This window comes from Chiloscyllium punctatum, chromosome 22 (assembly GCF_047496795.1).
Source record: "Chiloscyllium punctatum isolate Juve2018m chromosome 22, sChiPun1.3, whole genome shotgun sequence".
Classification (NCBI taxonomy): Eukaryota; Metazoa; Chordata; class Chondrichthyes; order Orectolobiformes; family Hemiscylliidae; genus Chiloscyllium; species Chiloscyllium punctatum.
The window spans coordinates 88,320,016-88,340,040 of record NC_092760.1 but is presented as its reverse complement, the minus strand read 5'-3'; the positions used below and the strand labels follow the sequence as shown (position 1 = coordinate 88,340,040).

At 41.9% G+C, this 20,025-nt stretch overlaps 1 protein-coding gene and 1 long non-coding RNA gene across 3 annotated transcripts in view; one reads left to right on the top strand and one right to left on the bottom strand.

Annotated features, from left to right (window-relative positions):
• Nucleotides 1-2,424, bottom strand: part of e2f8 (E2F transcription factor 8) — a 49,821-nt gene extending 47,397 nt beyond the window's left edge. For both annotated transcript variants that reach the window (XR_011963775.1, XM_072592789.1), the window contains exon 1: nucleotides 2,203-2,424. The gene's annotated coding sequence lies outside the window, so the exon portion shown is untranslated. The remainder of the gene's footprint in view (nucleotides 1-2,202) is intronic.
• Nucleotides 68-19,729, top strand: LOC140493836 (uncharacterized). The gene is made up of 3 exons (XR_011963776.1): nucleotides 68-118; nucleotides 13,890-14,224; nucleotides 19,002-19,729. It is a non-coding gene; the product is annotated as an uncharacterized lncRNA (long non-coding RNA).
• The last annotated feature ends 296 nt before the right edge of the window (nucleotides 19,730-20,025 follow it).

The window sequence follows — 20,025 nt, the reverse complement described above, 5'->3', positions numbered from 1 at the left end:
GGCGGGGCTCTCCCGCCCGCCCGGTTGAAGCCTTTCCCCGCCCCCTTCCACCTTTTGAAATTTGGCGCGTAAACGAAAACATCCCGCGCGCGCCCGGTCCATCGCCGAACAGAGCCCAGTGAGTGAATAAATAGAATAAAACACATTTAAAAAAAAAATACCTCTCAAGTACAGACAAACTCGTGAGGAAGAGCTATGGTTTTGATTTGTTGAGGCGGGTGGTCGGGGCTGTGCGGTGAAGGAGAGATGGCGGGTCAGCGTCTTGCCCAACCTCCCCCTGATTCCAGGCCCCCGATGATGATCGAGAGCCCGGGGCCAGCCGCACCGCACCTCTTGCTCTGGCAGTCGCCGGGTGAAATAAGTGAATAACGCGCCCAGAAGCCGGGGCCCAGCCGCTGCGCAGCCCCCAGCCTCCGCTCCGGATCGCCGTGGCGGCGGCGGTTTAGCGGGCAGCGGGTTTGAACGGCTTTTCCCGCGCGGCAGCGGGTTCCAGAACACGAGCCCCGGCCGTTAGAATTTGAATGCGAGCCGGTGGGGGTGGGGAGGCAGCAATCGGGAGGGGGGGGGAAACGGGGTAAGGGCAATTAGGGGAGGAGAGAGATTGGGCTGGAGAGAAATCGGAGGCGAATCCGGGGGGTGGGTGGAAATTGGAGTTGGCAGAGGGAAGCAGTCAGACTGGGAAACAGGTGATCAGAAGGTGGAAATGAGTATGTACGGGGATAATGGGGGTGGAAATGAGTATGTACGGGGATAATGGGGGTGGAAATGAGTATGTAAGGGGATAATGGGGGTGGAAATGAGTATGTACGGGGATAATGGGGGTGGAAATGAGTATGTACGGGGATAATGGGGGTACATCAAAGTGGGAAACAGAAGGGAGGGAGACAGGGGAGTGGTACAATAGAGCTGATCAGGGAGAGGAAAATTTAAGCTAAGAGATTCGGGGAGAGAGTAAAACACAGCGGAGTAAGTGAGGGGAGAAAGAGAGTCTCATCCCAACCTTCTCCCCTAGGTTTGAAAAACAGCCTCTGGGATGGCGCATTTAAATCCTGGACATAAGATCCCAAATGGGCTTAACAGTGAATGTTGAAAGGGTGCTTCTCCTTGTGAGAGAGGCTAGAACTAAAGCACACAAACTAAAAAATTAGGATTCTCCTATTTAACATGAAATGCAGAAATCCTTTGTCTGAAGGGATCATGAGAACTCTCTCCCAGACAGTGGTGGAGGCAATTACTGAATATTTTAAGGGACAATTTGTTAGATTCTTGACCACCAACCAGTCAGTCAGTGTATTTATGGAAGGCGGGAATGTAGAGTTGAGACTACAATCAGATGAGCCATGATCTTATTGAATGGTGGAGCAAACTCGATGGATTGAATGGCTTACTCTTGTTTTTAATATATTGACACGAATCCTGAAGTAGAGGGCAGAGGTACTGCTACCAAGGAGGAGTTCCTGTTGTATCCTCAGATAACGCCTTCATTTAGTATAAAAATCAAGCTGGTGCTGATCAGTGCAAAGTCTTGTTTACTTTGTACAAAAGTATGTTCTCCTTGCAGCTAACTTCACTGCTAATGGCACTGATGGCAACAGCAAATGAAGGCCACCAATATAAAATGTGTCAATTTTGGATTGTTTTAAACATAACAGGCATTGCTGCAAATATTCAGCAGATCTGGAAACCTCTGTGGAGAGAAACCAAATTAATGCTTTAGGCCAACTGAAAAAAAATCGAAAATGTGATGGCTCCAACAAAAGTTCCAAATGTTGGTACAATAACACCATTTGGATAACTACATAAGGTTTGGAGGAATGTGGGCCAGGAACAGGCAGGTGGGAGTAGTTTAGTGTGAGATTATTTTCAGCTCAGACTGGTTGGACCGAAGGGTTTGTTTCCGTGCTGTATGGCACTATTTGTCTGAATAAATACATCTCACAACTATCTGATCTTGCCTGTATGGTCAATCGGTTGTACATTACTTCGTCTGTGAGCTGACAAATGCAATTGCAGGAACTAAAAAAAAACGCAAGGAGAGGGTGGGATAAAAGGATGAGAGAATGTGAATCATAACCCTGTTCCCCCAGGTCAAAAATGAAAGATGATCCCCATTTAGTGAGTGCAGTTTACCCGCCTTAATACAGTACACTGAACCCATGAAGGCAAAAACAAGACAACATAAATCGTGTTGCAAAACCTTACCCGAACAAACTTTTCCTGTTAATCACTCATTGCTTTGTTGGTAAAAGATGAATCCGTTCCATTGAGCTCTTACCATTGTCATTCAAGAAAACTCCAATAAGTTAAATTTATAAAAACACACAAAATACTTCCAATTGAAGTTGCCCGGGAACTTCCTAAATGTGAAACACTGAAATGTTGGACCGGGTGGGAGTTTCAGGTTCATTTCTCGCCTTGTGCCATCGACTCCGCCCCTCTAGAACTTCTCCACCAATCAGAACCTTGCCAAAAAAAAACTTTTTCTGACCAATCCCAGAGCACATGTTAACTTTTGGACCGCCGGGTAAAATTGGCGGGGGAAAGAGCGCGCAAAAAAAGGGACATCAGTTTATCAGTTTATCCTTCGGGTGAAGGATCTGTTTCCTCTCACTTCCTCCCTCGCCACCTTCAGGACATATATAAATTGTTTTATGCTGAGCCGTATATTTCCTCTTATATATCAGCAGTCCAGTTTCCACTAATTGCTTTTAGATGTGCATGCATTCAGGTCACTGACATTTGTATTAATAGCGAACTATTATGCATTCCAATTGTATTTCTCCCTTCCCTGTTTGGTCATTTGTTTTTGTTACTGCTGTATATTAACTAGTAGAAAATGGTGTGTTCTTCAAAGCATGTATCATAGAAAAAGAGAACGGGGAGTAGGAGTATAAATAGTTTTAAAAGCTGGTTCTTGTTTGAACCACAAATAGGATATGTATTAACGGTGACAATTGTTTAGAACTAAGATTGCTATTGTGGTTGAACTGATAAGAACCTTTTGTGCCCTTTTCTCGCGTCGTTCTCAGCGTAAATTGAAATCGTGAAAAGCTGACGGAGCTTTCGCAGACTTCTCGATTTTAATCGTTTGAGAATTTTTTTTGTTTCTGTTGGAGATTCTCAACAAAAAAAAATTTAGAAAATCCAAAGTCAGATTTTTAAAATCCTGATCAAATTCTGTAAGAGTTATATAGCACTAAACAGATTCTTTGGTCCAATTCGCCCTTGCCAACCAGATATAAATTCATAAGATATTGGAGCAGAATTATGCCATTTGGCCCATGAATCTGCCCTGCCATTCAATCATGGCTGATATGCTTAGCAACCCCACTTTCCAGCCTTCTCCCCATAGCCCTTCAACCTATGGCTCAGTGGTTAGTACTGCTGCCTCACAGCACCAGGGTCCCAGGCTCGATTTTGGCCTCGGGCAATTGTACGTGTGGAGTTTGTACATTCTCCCTGTGTCTGTGTGGGTTTCCTCCGGGTGCTCCGGTTTCCTCTCACAGTCCAAAGATGTGCAGGTCAGGTGAATTGGCCATGTTAAATTGTCCAGACCGTTAGGTGCATTAATCAGAGGGAAATGGGTTTGGGTGGGTTACCCTTCAGAGGGTCAGTGTGGACTTGTTGGGACAAAGGGCCTGTTTCCACACTGTAGGGAATCTAATCTATCGCCAATTAAAAATCTGTCTAACTCCTCTGATTGTTTACTCACTGTCCCAACATTGGACTCTGGGTAAGCGAATTCCACAGATTCACAATCCTTTGGGAGAAGTACTTTCTCCTCAATTTTGTTTTAAATTTACTAGCCCTTATCCTAAGACTGTGACGTCTTGTCTTAGAATGCCCCACAAGAGGAAGCATCAGCTCCACATCTATTTTATCCATACCATTTGTCATCTTGAATATGTCAATTTGGTCTCTCCATATTCTAAATTCCAGAGAGTATAGGCCTAAACTGATCAATCTCTCTTCATGTGACAAACACCTCATCTCTGGGATCAATGGTGTTTAACTTAGACAAGTATGAAGTCATGCATTATGGTCAGAAAAATGGGAAGGCACCCTATTAACTAAATGGGAAGAGGCTTCAGGGCGCTCTGATGCAGAGGGATGCATACCTGGCCTCACGAATGCCTTGTATAGTTGCAGTAGTACTTCCTTACCTTTACATTCCATTCTTTTAGGGTGCTCCAGAGCCAACATTGTATTCGCTTTCCTCTACGCCAACTTTCTGTAACTCATGAACTAGGACATCCAGATCCCTCTGCATTGGAGCACCCTGAAGTCTCTCCCTATTTAGATATTCGGATGTCTTCCCATTTTTCTGACAAAACACATGACCTCACACATATCTATGTTAAATGCCATCTGCCACATTTTGGCCCACTCTCCTAACCTATTTATATCAAATTGTAAGGTTCTTATTTCCTCATTGCAATTTACCGTCCCATTATAAAACCTTCAATCCCAAGTTACTATTAAAGATTGAACCCTGTGGCACCCCACTAGTTACTTCTTGCCATCCAAAAAAAAACATTTATTCTGACTTCTATCCATTAGTCAGTCACCTATCCAAGCTAATATCCTAAATTGATCTAGTCCCATTTGCCAGCATTTGGCCCATATCCCTCTTTACCTTTCCTAATCATGTACCCAATCAGCTGCCTTTCAGATGTAATTGTTCTCGTCTCCACAACTTCCTCTGGCAGCTTGTTCCATTGGATACTAAAATAGAATCAAGTAATTGCATTTTAAATACAGCTTAATTCCTCAAAGATGAAAGGCTGATACTAAAATGATAGTAAGAAACTGAGCACTGCAGATGCTGGAGATTAGAGTCAAAGAGTGTGGCTCTGGGAAAACGCAACCAGTCAGGCAGCATTCGAGGAGCAGGAGAATTGACGTTTTGGGCACAAGCCCTTCATCAGGAATGGGTGGGTGGCCCAAAGGGGCTGAGAAATAAATGGGAGGAGGGTGGGCCTAGCGGGAAGGTAGATGAAGTTGGGGGTGAAGGTGATAGGTCAGAGAAGAGGGTGGAGCAGATAGGTGGGAAGGAAGATGGACAGGTCAAGAAGGCAGTGCTGAGTTGGAAAGTTGGATCTGGGATAAGGTAGGGGGCAGGGAAATGTGGAAACTGGTGAAATCTACATTGATCCCATTTGATTTGAGGGTGCCAAGGCAGACGATGAGGCGTTCTTCCTCCAGGTGACGTGTGGTAAGGGTTTGGCGGTGGAGGAGGGCCAGGACCTGCATGTCCTTGATGGAATGGGAGGGGAGAGTTAAAGTGTTTGGCCACAGGGCAGTGGGGTTGTTTCGTGTGTGTGTCCTGGAGATGTTCTCTGAAGAGTTCCGCAAGTAGGCGTCCAGTCTCTCCAATGTACAGGAAACTACATTAGGAGCGACGAATACAGTAGATGATGTGTGAGGAAGTGTAGGTAAATCTCTGCATTCACTCTGCGACACCCTTATTAGGTCCACATGCCCCACCAACCCACCCTCCCCTCCTGGCACCTTCCCCTGCCATGACAAGAATTGTAAAACCTGTGCCCACACCTCCCCCCTTATCTCCATCCAAGGCCCCAAAGGAGCCTTCCACATCCATTAGAGATTTACCTGCAGGACACCTACTTGCAGAATGCTTCAGAGAGCATCTCTAGGACACACATGAAACAACTCCATGGCCCCGTAGCTGAGCACTTTAACTCCCCCTCCCACTCCACCAAGAACATGCTGGTCCTGGGCTTCCTCCACTACCAAACCCTTACCTTCCGTCACCTGGAGGAAGAATGCCTCATCTTCCACCTTGGGACCCTCCAAGCACAAGGGATCAATGTGGATTTCACCAGTTTCCTCATTCCCCTCCCCCTACCTTATCCTAGATCCAACCTTCCAACTTGGAACCACCCTCTTAAACTGTCCTACCTGTCCATCTTCCTTTCCACCTATCCACTCCACCCTCCTCTCCAACCTATCGCCTTGACCTCCAACTTCATCTACCTATCGCATTCTCAGCTACCTTTCTTCCAGGCCCACACCCCTCTCATTTATCTCTCAGCCCCCTTGGGCCACCCCCTCATTCTTGATTAAAGGTTTATGCTCGAAACATCAATTCTCCTGCTCCTCGGATACTGTCTGACTGGCACCACACTCTTCAAATAAATGATAGTGTCCATCATTGCATCAACAAGATGAATCTTGTAAAAGTTTCCACCTTGACTCTCACATGATATTTGAGGGTTTGTAATATATAAATATATATAAACACATACATGTGTAATATTTTTTGAGGATCCTGAAGACTCATAGTTATGGCTTGATCAGGTGAAATAGTATGAGCATGAATAAGGTAGTATGATTTATTCTTTCTCTGTGTTAAGGTTTTTTTGCTCTAAGTGAAAATAAATGCTGCATATTTACTGCTGAACATCAAGCGTAGTATTTTCAGCAAGATAATTTACTATCTATGGGAATTGAAGCTAACCACCCGGAAATTATTATGCAAAATTATCAGCTTAGAAGCAAAATAGAAAGAGTTACTTGACTTTTGTTAATGAACATAATTAGTTTCTGGTGGCAGTAAATAATAGAAAATAGTATGGAAGTCAAAAGTCACTTGCAGAATATCCTTCAGAGAAATATTTACATAATTTCAGTGTTGTGAAATACTACGCACAGCTAACCCCATTTATTGAGTATATGTGTCATCTGTTGTATTAAGCCATACTGAATTGAGAGGGCATAATATTAGCTAAGTTTCTCATTTTTGATCACTATTCAACACGGTATTTTATTATCTGTATTGGCTGTGGCCAAGCTTGGGCTTATGAAAACAAATGCAAGACATTGTCAAATGTCACACTTGCCACAACTATCGGACCAGCTCAAAGCACTTTACAGAAAACAAAATACTTCTGAATTATTAGTCTTGTGACAAAGGAAATGAAGCAGCTAATTTGTGCACATCAAATTCGCAAAAATAATGTTATTGACCAAATAGTGTTTTGGTTACGTTGATTTAGGTATAAACATTGTTTAGAACACCAAGGATTGCTTCCTGCTCTTCTTCAAAATTGTGCCATTGGATCCTTAATTTATATTCACCAAGGAGACTGATGGAGCATGCTTTAATGTCTCATCCAAGCTACTTTGGAGTGTCAGCCTGATCTTTGTGCTCAGGTCTGGGAGTGAGACGTTAACCTAAAAGAAAGTGATGCATTGTGATATGACTACATCAAATGTATTCACAGAATGTCTGTGAATTGTTAATTGGTTATTCATGTGTTCTAGTGAAGATAAAGATTACTCTATTGCACAACCATTGCTGAAAGTTACGAAGTAAAAAAAAAATGAAAATAGAAAAATATCAATGCAATGATTAATTGGTGATACAGGTAAAAGATAGAGATGATCTTATTTTCATTTTTGCAACTAAACTTATTACAGGCCTATTTCTTGCTTCACTTTAGGACACTGAAACTTTAGGAATTTGAAACTTCAGATTCTTTTTCTGAAGTTTAGAGCTATAAGTCAGAATTCAGGAACTACGATAGCCTCTCTAGTTGAGGTTGTTTGTGCCAGTGGACTCAGAGAAGTAGAGTAGATTTTAGGGGACAGAGAGAAGGAGGTTCCTTTTTTCTCACTAGTTCTACAGTTATACATTTTTAGACTCTATCAACAGAACCAGGCAATTTCTGAAAGATATTCTCCTTTTGCTTCCTTTGACTGATATGGAGGTGCAAGTGTTGGACTGGGGTGGACAAAGTCAGAAGTTGCATTAAGTCACCTGACAAAGGAGCTGTGCTCTGAAAACTTGTGATTTCATATAAACCTGTTGGATTAGAACCTGGTGTCATGTGACTTCTGACTTTGTCCTTTGACTGTATACTCCCTCTTTGAGGGTGTCTCTCAGAATACTTCATGGAGTTATGACAAAGTGATGTCTCACAGCCAATCTTGCCAAGATACGTGCAGTTCCAGTACACTCAAGATACTAGATATCATCCAGGACAAAGCAGCCTGCTTGTTTGGTACCATATCCACAAACATTTACTTCCTCTACAGTAATGGCAATGTGTACAATATACGAAATGCATTTCAAACATTCACTAACGTTCCTTCGATAGCACCTTCCACACTCATGACCCCCTACCATCTAAAAGGGTAAAGGCAGCAGATATATGGGAACAACAGCATAACTTGCAAGTTCCCCTCCAAGACACTCACCACTCAGGCTTAAAAAATATCATCATTACTTTGGAGGGTCAAAATCTTGGAACTCCCTCCCTGATTAGCTTTGTGGGTTTACTGATGCTAAATGGATGCAGTAATTCAAGAAGATAGTTCACCACCACCACTACGACCACCGCCTCAATGGCAATTAGGAATGAGGGATAAATTTTGGTCATGTCAACGATACTCGCATCCTCTGAATGAATATTAAAACAAAGTAGTTTCTAGTGCAAGTATGCCACAGTGTTATCCTGATTATTGATTGTAAATTAGTTGTCAGCACAATTCTTTGCATACTTTGGTTAATTTTGCAAATGTTATATAATTATAGAATCACATCTAATTTTGGACACTGTTTCAAACTTTGCAAACATAGGTTGGTTGGATATCATCAGTACCTTGTTTGTTGTGAACAACTGAAAGGTGAGTGGCTCGGAGGTGGTGGCGATCCCATGTATCTGCTGTCCTTGTCCTTCTAGGTGGAAGTGGTCGTGGATTTGGAAAGTGCTGTCTAAGGATCTTGGGCAAATTTCTGCAATGTATAGATAGTACACACTGCTGTCACTGAGCATTGGTGGTGGTGGGACTGGATGCTTTTGGATGTGATGCTAATCAAACAGACTGCTTTATCCTGGATGGTGGCAAGTTTCTTGAGTGTTGTTGGAGCTGCATTCATCCAGGTAAGTGGGGAGTATTCCATCACAATCCTGACATGTGCCTTAAGATGGTGGACAGGCTTCGGGGAGTCAGGAGATGAGTTACTCGTTGCAGTATTTCTAGCCTCTGACCTGCTTTTGTTGGCACTATATTTATATGATCATTCCACTTGAGTTCCTAGTCAATGGTAACCATCAGGATGTTAATATTTGCAGATTCAGTGAATGTAAAGGGGTGGTGGTTAGATTGTCTCTAACTGGAGATGAACTTTGCCTGGCATTTGTGAGGTTCGAATTTTGCTTCCCACCTGTCAACCCAAGCCGAGATGTTGTCCAGATCTTGTTGCATCTGAACAAAGACTTCAGTATCTGAGGAGTTTGCAAATGGTACTGTACAATGCCCAAACATCAATGAACATCCCCAGTTACGACTTATCCCGAACCCAAACTTATCTGTACTGGCTCTTGAATGAGCTACACAGCTAGTTCCATTCTCTAGCACTATCTTCGTAACTCTCTGAATTAAATCACTTTCAAATATCCATCCAGCTCACTTTTGAAACCTTCTGCGAAATCTGCTTCCACTACTCTCCCAGACAGTGCATTCCAAATCCTGACAACTCTTTAAGTAAAGAGCTTTCTCCTCATCTCACCCCTAGGTCTCTTGCTGACAATCTTGAAATTATGACCCTGAGTTACTGACATAGCAACTAGTGAGAACAGAATATTTTTCTTTGCTTTGCCAAAATTCTTAATAAGGTCACCTGTTAATATTCTCTGCTCCAATTCCTTTAGTCTTTTCTTGTATCTAAAATCCCTCATTCCTGGTTTCTTTCGAGAAAATCTCCTTTGCACTCTTTCCTTTCTTAAATACGGTGCTCAGATAGAGTCATAGAGAAGTACAGCACAGAAACAGACCCTTTTGTCCAACTTGTCCATGCTGACCAGATAACCTAACCTAATCTAATCCCATTTGCCAGTACATGGCCCATATTCCTCAAAACCCTTGCTATTCATATACACATCCAGATGCCTTTTAAATGCTACAATTTTACGAGCATCCACCACTTCCTCTGGCAGCTCATTCCATACACGTACCACCCTCTGCGTGAAAAAGTTGCCCCTTAGGTCCCTTTTATATCTTTCCCCTCTCACCCTAAACCTATGCCCTCTAGTTCTGGACTCCCCCACCCCAGGGAAAAGACTTTGTTTATTTATCCTATCCATGCCCCTCATGATTTTATAAACCTCTATAAGATTACCCCTCGCCTATGAAGCTCCAGAGAAAACAGTCCCAGCATATTCAGCTTCTCCCTAAAGTGCAAATCATCCAACCCTGGCAACATCCTTGTAAATCTTTTCTGAACCCTTTCAAGTTTCACAACATCCTTCCGACAGGAAGGAGACTGGAATTGCACACAATATTTCAAAACTGGCCTAACCAATGTCCTGAACAGATGCAATATGACCTCCCAACTCCTGTACGCAATGCTCTGACCAATAAAGGAAAGTATGCCAAACACCTTCTTCACTATCCTGTCACCTGTGACTCTACTTTCAAGGAACTATGAATCTGCACTCCAAGGACTCTTTGTTCAGCAACACTCCCTAGGATCTTTTCCAAAATGCAGCACCTTACATTTATCTAAATTAAACTCCATCTGCCACTTCTCAGCCCATTAGTCAATCTGATCAAGATCCCGTTGTAATCTGAGGTAACCTTCTTTGCTGTCCACTACACCTGCAATTTTGGTGTCATCTGCAAACTTACGAACTATACCTCCGATGTCGGCACAACATCGAAGGCTGAGTGACCTGTACTGCGCTGTAATATTCTATGCTCTATGTTCACATTCAAATCATTTATATAAATGAAGAAAACAGTGGACCCAGCACTGATCCTTGTGGTACATCACTGGTCACAGGCCTCCTGGTCTGAAAAGCAACACTCCACTACCACCTCTGTCTTCTATCTTCATGTGGAAACAAGCCATTTGGCCCAACAAGTCCACACCAACCTTCTGAAGGGTAACTCACCCAGACTCATTTCCCCTTACTAACGCACCTAGCTTATGCATCCCTGAACACAATGGGCAATTTAGCATGGCCAATTCACCTCACCTGCAAATCTTCGAACTGTGGGAGGAAACCAGAGCACCTGGAGGAAGCCCACACAGACACAGGGAGAATGTGTAAACTCCATACAGACAGTCAACCAAGGCTGTGATCGAACCTGGGTCCCTGGCGCTGTGAGGCAGCAGTGCTAATCACTGAGTTACCGTGCCGCACTCACATGTTCAGCTGAGCCATTGCCACCTTCTTTCAATTTGGTAAAGATAGAAGCAAAGTATTCATTTCATACCATTGCCATACCATTTGCTTTATTGAGCAGTTTATCCACTATGTTTTGTTAATCATTTGCTATTAATATATTTGAAGAACACTTCACTATTTGTTTTGTGCTACTTGCTATTTCCTCATGCTTACTCTTAACCTTACTTATTCCAGTCTTAGCTTCCCTCCTACATTTGACATACTTTTCTAGATTTATTTTGCTATTATTACTCCTGTATGCTTCATGTGACTTCTTTTTCTTCCTTATTTTCTCATCAATATCCTTTGTCATCCAGAGTACTCTCGATTTGGATCCCCCATATTTATTTCTTATGGATATGTATCTAGCTTTCAACATATCAATCTCACTTCTGACTTCTCCCATTTTTCATCCACTATTTTAGCTACCAAAATGTGTTACCAAACAAACTGCTCCAGTTCAACTTTTAGACTTCTCAGAATCTGTCCTTTTCCAGTCTGAGATCTTATTTCTTGACTGATTTTTATCCTTTTCCAACTTAATAATGAATTTTATTGTATCATGATCGCTATTTCCCAAATGATCCTCACTCTGATGTTCTCCATTTGGCCAGCCTCATTTCCTCGGACCAGATCCAACACAGCTTCCTCCCTGGTAGAACTGGAAAATTCCAGAAAGTTCTGCACCCTTTGCAGGAATTTCTTACCTTGAATGCCCATTTTACCTTTTCCCAGATGTTTTATTCGTTCATGAGATGTGGGCACCACTGGCTAAAACAGCATTTATTGCCCATCCCTAGTTGTTTAGACAGAGGTTAAGAATCAACCAGATTGCTGTGGATCTGGAGTCACATGTAGACCAGGCTATGCTGGGGGGTCATGAAATTACAGACTTTGTTGAAAATTGTGCTGCAGTTGACGACCCACAGTGCCTCATAGATGCCTAGTCTTGAGTTGCTAGCTCTGTTCAAAGTCTGTCCCATTCAGCACGTTGATAGTGCCACACAACACGATGCACAATATTCTCAATGTGAAGGCAGGACATTGTCTCCACAAGGATTGTGCGGTGGTCACTGTTACTGATTCAGTCATTTAGAGGTGCAGCTGCAGCCCACAGTTTGGTGAGGATGAGGTCAGACGTTTTCGCTCTTGTTGGTTCCTTCTCCACAGACCTCAGATCCAGCCTAGCAGCAATGTCCTCTAGGACCCACACACTTCTGCTGAGCCACTCTTGGTGATAGACATTGAAGTCACCACCAAGAGTTCATTTTGTGCTCTTGCTAATCTCAGTGCTTCTGCCAAGAGTAATGATTCATCAGCGAAGGAAGAATTGTATGTGGTAATTAGCAAGAGGTTTCCTTGCCCATGTTTAACCTGATGCTGTGAGACTTCATGGGGTCCAGAGTCAACGTTGAAAGGTCCCAGGACAACTGTCTCCTGACCATATACCATTGTACTGCCACTTCTGCTGGGTTTGTCCTGCTGGTTGAACAGGATATGTCCAGGAATGGTCACGGTGATGCCTGCATCATTGTCTGTAAGGTATGATTTCATGCGTATGACTGTCAGACTACTTTTTGACTTGTGTGCGAGACAGCTCTCCCAATTTTGGTGCTAGCCCCCAGATAAGGTGGACTTTGCTGTTGCTGTTTCTGGTGCCTTGGCCTATGCCAGTTGGTCTGTCTGGTTTCATTTCTTTGTTGAGACTTGAGATGTGATTGATAGAACTGAGTAGCTCGCTCGGCCCATCATTTTAGATGGCAGTTGAGAGTCAGCCATATTGTTGCAGTTCTGGAGTCATATGTAGGCCAGATCAGCTGGGACTTACAGATTTCATTCCCTGAACGGCATTAGTGAGTCAGATGGCTTTCCTTGACAATTGGCAACAATTTCATAGTCATCTTAAGATCTTAATTCAGATTTTTAAAAAATAGAAATCGAATTCTTCCATTTGCCATGTTGGGATTTGAACCTCAACCTCAGAACATTTTTCTGGATTAGTAGTCTAACAATAACACGATGAGGTTAACATCCCCCCAGACTGGGACTCTATTTTGAATTTAGGAGAATGAGAGGTGATCTCTTTGAAATACAAAGGATGCTTAAGGTGCTTGACAGGGCAAAGTAGAGAATGTTTCCTCTCATGGAAGTGTCTAGGACCAGAGGGCATAGTATCACAATAAAGCTGTGCCAAGTTAGGACTGAGATGAGGAGGAATTTCTTTTCTTAGAGTATTGTGAGTCTTTGGAACATCTTGCCACAGAGATTTCTTGTATATGTTTAAAACTGAGATAGATTTTTGATCAGTAGGAGAATCAAAGGTTTGGGAAAAAGTCAGGAAAGTGGATGTGAGAAATGGTGAATCAATCATGATCCTATTGAATGGCAGAGTGTACTCAAGGATCCGAATGGTCTACTCCTGTTCCTTATCATCATATTATCTTATGGTTAAACGAGAGTCAACATCTAGCTGGTGTGTTCTCCATGGCAATGCCTATATTAATCAGAGCCAACTTGTCAACCAGTCAGCAGTTTCCTTCCAGACAGTATAAATGTCGTTTTCTCTTTACATTGATATCACTTATAAATTGTCCTGATGTGTGCAAAATGAAAAATTTCAACAAAATTTTTTTAAAGCACTATTAATTCTGTAATACCAAATGACTACTTGTATTTCTTTCTTTGTGCTAGGTATGGCTCCAGATGATTTTTCCCTAATTCCTGGGCTCTTGATGCCACACTTGATCAAGGGAAACCTCACCATTGGAATTTAATTATTGTCTTCATGTTTGAACCAAATGTAATGAGAACTGGAGTTGAGTACAGTGAAAAGTTTTGTTTTGCAATCAGTACAGGCAGATCATAACATACAAGGACATACAGATCATAGGGTGTTTAGGTAGAAAGAGGCATACAGAGTTACGGCTGCACAGGAGGGCACAAAAGCAAGATGAATATTAGATTTGAAATTAGAGAGGTTCATTCAGCAGCCTAATAATAGCAGGGAAAAAGCTGTTCTTGAACAGGTTGGTACATGTGTTCAAACTTCTGTATTCAGTACTTTCAGTCAATTCCTCATTTTGCCTGAATGAAAGTAATTGGTTGGAGAGTGGCATGCTTGAAGCTGGGGAGCTCAGGTCAAAATGGATTATCCTCTCAAGCACACCCTGCTGAAGATGATTGTAATCTTTTCAGCTTTGTCATTTACATTTCCTATGTTAGTCTCTGCAATCATTGAGGACAGGGATTTTCAGGGAGCCTGCTCTTCTCATTAGTTGCTCAATTGTCCACTCACTATTCATGACCAGATAGCAGAACCGCACATTTGTTAATCAACTAAATATACATTGAGCGCTCTCAAGTGGTTTGAAGTCTCTGCTGGTAAACATAGTACTTAAGAACTTTCTATTAATGCATGAGTTTGATATAATCCAGTGTACATCTTGACTTGGAATTATGTTTCCTCTTTATCCCGGATTCTATATTTTAACACTGCAGTAATTGAAGCCCTGTTTAGTATTCTCCCTCCCTTCTAATATGACTTCCATATCACCTTTTAATTTTTCTTCACTTCAATACTTCCTTTATAAAATATTTTCTTTCCGGTTCTGCTCTTTTAATTTGGCTTCAAGGCTGCACTTTAAAGTTTGCTTCTCTCCAATCCTCTCTTTTCAAATTCATTCTTGCCTAAGGCTGCTATTACTTTGACTTGACATCATGCTCATCTTATCAATTCTAGATCTCCCCCTTTTGGATGATCTAGCCTTGAGTACAACTTCATTCCGCATCAAGAATTTGAGAATAAAGCTGCAACATAAATAATTGATTGAAACATAGTAGCTCTTGAAGGGTGGACCCAGAAAGGTTGTTTCCATGTGTGAGAAATTCCAGAACCAGGAATCTCTATTTAAAAATGAGGAGTCACTCATTTAAGATAGCAATGAGGAGGTTTGAGAATCTTTGGCACTCACTTCCTAAAAAAGGCATTGGAAAGAGAGGCTTTGAATATTTTTAAAGAATTAGTCAATAAATTCTTGATAAGCGGTAGGTGAAAGGTTATCGGGATAGACTGGAATATAGAGTAATCAAAACAGCCATTATGTTATTGAATGATAGAGCAGGCTTGAGGGATCAAATGGCCAACTTCTTTCTAATTAATTTGTTCCATGCTGTCAAATAATTAGCTACATCCTGTATGAACATGTCATGCATTATGTCTGCATAATCTCTGTGTAGTTTTAATGTGGTTGGTTTTTTTCTTGGGATGCGGTCTTTGCTGGCGAAGTCGGTATTTGTTGCCCATTCCTAATTACCCAGAGGACAGTTAAAGATCCATTGCTGTGGATCTGGAGTCTCATGAGGACCATAAGATATAAGAACAGAATTGGGCCATTTGGCCCATTGAGTCTGCTCCACTATTTCATCATGGCTGCTACATTTCTGAACATCATTCTCCTGTCTTCTCCTTATAAGCCTTGATCCCCCTACTAATCAAGAACCTGATAAGAGACCTAGTATCAATGGTCCAGTTTAGATTTTGTAAGTCTTCTTCATGGTTCATCAGCATATCATCGCATTTTCTTAATTGGCCTATTCCAGTATCACCATTGCAACTCCTTCATTGGATTCTCTGCTTCACTTCTACTGTGCCCCAAAGTTTCAACCTCGCCATGCCTCTCCTCCCTTATGCTTCTCACAGGCATTCTATTCTAAACTTGAGCTTAGCTTCTCTCTCTATGCTGCTCCCATAAAGAGTTATCTTTCTGACACAAGCCTCAAATTTTCTGCCTTGCACCTGCTTCACTGACGTTAAGTCATAGATATTTCAACATTAGTAAAAGGCAGAGCTGTACCCATTATTTTGGCCAGAGATGTTGCAGTGTAGTTTCCCAGCATGCTGCTTGTCCAGTTGAAAATTAACAGAGTACAATTCTGTTATTCTGTTAGAATCTGACAAGAATTTAAAATCACACATCAAGCGAAGCTCAACCCTGCCTGTTTATATTTAGATATTGTTTGCTTCTGCCCTGTTCCATCCTGTTACCTGTAAATGTGTTATCCATGTTTCTGTGACCTCTGATTTGAATTCAGTATTGGATGTAGGTTTGCTCGCTGAGCTGAAAGGTTCATTTCCAGACGTTTCGTTACCTTATGAGGAAACATCTTCAGTGGACCTCTCGCGAAGCAATGCTGAAAATTCCTGCTTTCTATTTATATGTTTGGGTTTCTTTGGGTTGGCGATATCATTTCCTGTGGTGAAGTCACTTCCGGTTCCTTTTCTCAGGGGGTGGTAGGTGGGATCTAACTCGATGTGTTTGTTGATAGAGTTCGGGTTGAAATGCCATGCCATTAGGAATTCTCATGCATGTATTTGGCTTGTCCTAGGATGGATCCATCTTAGGACAAGTCAAACAAAGACACACACAAGAATTCCTAGAGGCATGGCATTCCAACCGGAACTCTTATCAACAAACACATCGAGTTAGACTCCATCTACCACCCCCTGAGAAAACGAACATAGGAAATAACATCACCATAGGAAATGACATCACCAACCCAAAGAAACCCAAACATATAAATAGAAGCAGGAATTTTCAGCATTGCTTTGCACGAGGTCCACTGAAGATGTTACCTCATAAAGTAATGAAATGTCTGGAAATGAACCTTTCAGATCAGTGAGCAAGCCTACATCCAAAACCTCAACCTGAGCTACAAATCTTCTCAAAGGTCGCTACGAATTCAGTATTCTTGTCCTAGACAAGGATACCTGGGAGTACATGACCCAAGGTACAGATCCCTAGCCGTTGTAGTCTGGCATAGCACCACCTCATTCTCCCACTCGCCCCTATTGTTAAATAGCATTCTGCCCTGTTTTTGTCATTAGAGTCTGATCTAGTTTGTTAAAATTGCAACCACCCAGATTGAGGCACTAAAGGGTGGGTAGGTTCCTGCAGTTTATTTTAATTATCCTTCTTCACCTCTGAAAATAGTCAAAATAAACCTCTTTACTGCACACGTCTTCTCCTAGTTCATATTTATAGTTTTCCCCTGTTGAGGTATTTGGGATATTTTGCTTTGTAAGAGATGGTTTACAAACATAATATAAAGTTAACAATCACACAACACCAAGTTATAGTCCAATAAGTTTATTTGGAAGCACTAACTTTCGGAGCGCTGCTCCTTCGTCAGGTGGTTGTGGAGAAAAAGATTGTTAGACACAAAATCTAGAGCAAAAGTTTACAGTGCGATGGAACTGAAATTATATATTGAAGAAGACCTGGATTGTTTGTTAAGTCTCTCATCTTTTAGAATTAACATGTCGCTTTCAGTTCTTTCATGTGTGAGTCACAAAACTTTTTTTAGGTTACATTCTCAAGTGAAGATTAGACTTAGAATAGGTTCCCTACAGTGTGGAAACAGGCCCTTCGGCCCAACAATTCCACACCGACCCTCCGAAGAATAACCCACCCAGACCCATTTCACTCTGTCTAATGCACCTAACACTTTTGGCAATTTAGCATGGTCAATTCACCTAGCACATTTTTGTGAACTTTTACAATTGGTGTCATGTCAGTCCAGATAATATATTGAAGGTGTTAGATCCCTGTGTGAGGCTGCCTGTGCCACAATGATCAGACTGATTCTAATTTTAAAAATGGATTTACAGAATCTTACATGAATTAATGCAGTTTTTGAGCAAAGTAAAATGTAATTCTGCAAGTACAAATTCACCCCACAAACTTATATGTGTATGTGTGTGTGGGATGGGGTGGGGGGGGGGTGTGTGGTGTGTGTATGTGTGTGAGTATAAAGGGGCTTAAGTCTGTGAGAGGGTGTAAGGAAGTGTATGTGTGTGTGTATGAGAGAGGCAGATCAGCCAGCATCCAAGGAGCAGGAGAATCGACGTTTCGGGCATAAGCCCTTCTTTAGGACCAAAAACGTCGATTCTCCTGCTCCTTGGATGCTGCCTGACCTGCTGCGCTTTTCCAGAAACACATTTTTCAGCTCTGATCTCCAGCATCTGCCGTCCTCACTTTCTCCTGTATGAGAGAGGGTCTGCGTGTGTGTGCATGTGTGGCTGTGTGTGTGTGTGTGTCCGTCTGTCTGTGTGTCCATCTGTCTGTGTCTGTGTTTAGTGCAATGGGGTCACCTGTAGTGTGACATGAACCCAAGGTCCCGGTTGAGGCCATCCCCACGGGTACTGAACTTGGCTATCAGCCTCTGCTTAGCCACTTTTCATTTTGCCTGTCCCGAAATCCGCTTTGGAGGACGGTGAAGGATCCTAGGTCGATTGTCCTGGACCATGAAGTGTTCCCCAAATGGGAGGGAACACTCCTGTCTGTTGATTGTTGTGCGGTTCCCATTCATCCATTGCCATAGCCTCTGCTTGGTCTCACCAATGTACCATACCTCAGGCTGATGCCCGAAACGTCGATTCTCCTGTTCCTTGGATGCTGCCTGACCTGCTGCGCTTTTCCAGCAACACATTTTCAGCTTAGGGCATCCTTGCCTGCAGTATATGAGATAGACAACGTTGGCTCAGTTGGATACCACCATTACGTGTGATGACACTTCCCACCATGTACGTGGCTGGTATTCATGTGACTCAGCCAACGTTGTCTATGTCAAACACTGTTGTCTCCAACTCAATACATAATATATTGCTACAATTTGACCATTTATATTGCACTTATTTTACCATTATTGGTCCTCCTATCCACAAGATGGCAGTATAACAATGTAATGGCCAGACAGCTATATGGAGTTTTTTTCATTTAATGTTACCTTGTGTTTGACCCATAGATCATGTTGATTGAAAGAAATGAGTGGTCCACATTGTTCAACTTTGACTTCAACACCACATTGTAACTTGACTGAAGAAGAAAACCTCACTGAGATGAGGCTTTCCTTCTCATTGGGAACCAACAGCAGAACTTCTCGACTCACAACTTTTACACACTTCATGTCTTGTTTTATATTTTCATCTTTATGTAAATATTCCTTGAATAGAATTCATACGTATAGAGATATTACAAATATCCTTTAAACATATTTTCTAAAAGTGATCCTGTTGTTAGTAACTGCATTGTCCATTTTTTGAACCAAGTTACATTTCAGTAAATTACCTGAGGGTGGCAGAATTGATTCAACTATATGCATAGGCAACATCATGTAAGTCACAACATTGAGAACAGCTCTGAAAGAAACAGATTTTTTTGAAGAAAACAATAGAATTTATAGTAGCACTGAAAGAAACAATTCTTTTTCTCACTGAGTGTAAATGAATGATTGTCCAATGAAATTTAAAAACAACAAAAATAAACTTCAGATTTATATGGTGCCTTTATTATAGCAGTAAAGTTATAATTTTAAACCTCAAGTTTAAAGTACAGAATGTGGAAGGTTCAACCTGATTGCATTGGGATCGTCAACACCAGAGCTAACAAATAGCTCATAGCTAACACTATGAGCAGCAAATGACTTGTGAGGGAATGCTGGTGTCAGTTGATGTAATGGAAGTGAAAATAAATACCGATATGTACTTGGCAGCTGTTCTCAGGGTTAACTTTCTCTTTTTTTTATTCATCCATGGAATGTATGCTTCATTGGCTTGCCCAGCATTTATTCCTTATCAGTAATTCCATTTGTTGTGGGTACACTTACAATGCTGTTAAGGAGCGAATTCCAGGATTTGACTTGGTGACACTGAAGGAATAGTGATATATTTCCACATCAGATTATGAGTGGCTCAGCAGATAGTGGTGTTCCCATGTACACGGTGTCATTGTCTGTGTAGATAGTAGTGGATGAGGGATTTGGAAGGTGC